This window comes from Ornithorhynchus anatinus, chromosome 1, assembly GCF_004115215.2.
Source record: "Ornithorhynchus anatinus isolate Pmale09 chromosome 1, mOrnAna1.pri.v4, whole genome shotgun sequence".
Taxonomy (NCBI): Eukaryota; Metazoa; Chordata; class Mammalia; order Monotremata; family Ornithorhynchidae; genus Ornithorhynchus; species Ornithorhynchus anatinus.
The window spans coordinates 63,065,579-63,066,801 of record NC_041728.1 but is presented as its reverse complement, the minus strand read 5'-3'; positions in this window follow the sequence as shown (position 1 = coordinate 63,066,801).

The following is a 1,223-nucleotide window of genomic DNA, read 5'->3' as shown; positions in this document are numbered from 1 at the left end:
ATATGCCAAGCCCTGGGGTAGATACAATTTAATCGAGTTAGAAACAGTTCCTGTCTTTCATGGGGCTCACGTTCTAAGTGAGAGGGAGAACAGATATTGAATCCCCATTTTATAGATGAGGAATACGAAGCGCTGAGAAGCGAAGTGACTTGCCGAAGGCCACCTAGCAGCCAAGTGGAGGATTGGGATTAGAACCCAGGTCCTCCGACTCCCAGGCCTGTGCTCGTTCCACTAGGTCAAGCTGCTTCTCCGCTGCTTGTGTCAGCAGGGTCAGAAGTGTGGGGGTGATCCAGCTGTTCTACGGGCCTTCGTCTGGATCCATGGCTAGTTCTGGGAGGGGCTGGGTCACCCGGATCTCACCCTCTCCAGAGAACCCACCTGGTGCAATTCGTGGCATTTCCCAGACCAATCCTTGAGAAGTCGTGTGGCCTAATGGTTAGAGTACAGGTCGGGGAGTCAGACGAACCTGGCTTCTAATCCTGGCTCTGCCATTTGTCTGCTGTGTACCTTGGGCAAGTTCCTTCATTTCTCTATGCTTCAGTTACCTCATCTGTAAAATGGGGATGAAGACCATAGCCCCATTGTCTCTATCTGTTGCCGAATTGTATATTCCAAGCGCTTAGTACAGTACTCTGCACATAGTAAGCGCTCAATAAATACTATTGAATGAATGTGGGCTAAGGGACTGTGTCCAGCCTGATTAGTTATATCTCCCCCAGCTCTTGGGACAGTGTCTGGCACATAATAAGGACTTAAAAAATGCCATTAAAAAACAACAACAAAAAACTACTCTCAGGCTTCCAGCAAGCCCTAAACTCTGACCTGCATAATTTGGCTTGCGATAAGAAAGGAATTTGTCATTTCAAGGCATGTTGCAATGGAAAGAAACAGTAGAAGCAGGAAGAATTATCTGAAACCTAAGATGTTGAATGGTTCCCTAGGGGTCTGCTGATAACTGTCTGAATCCTTGACTTGTCTGGTAAATTTTCAGGGCAGCCTTGACTTAGTCAAACTTTCTGGGGTGGGGTGTTCATTCATTCATTCAATCATATTTATTGAGCGCTTACTATATGCAAAGCACTGTACTAAGCGCTTTGGAGATTACAATATAACAACAAATTCCTGCCAACAATGAGCTCACAGTCTAGAGGGGGAGGCAGATATTAATACAAATACATAAATAAATTACAGACATATACAGATATATATATGTGTGTTGTGGG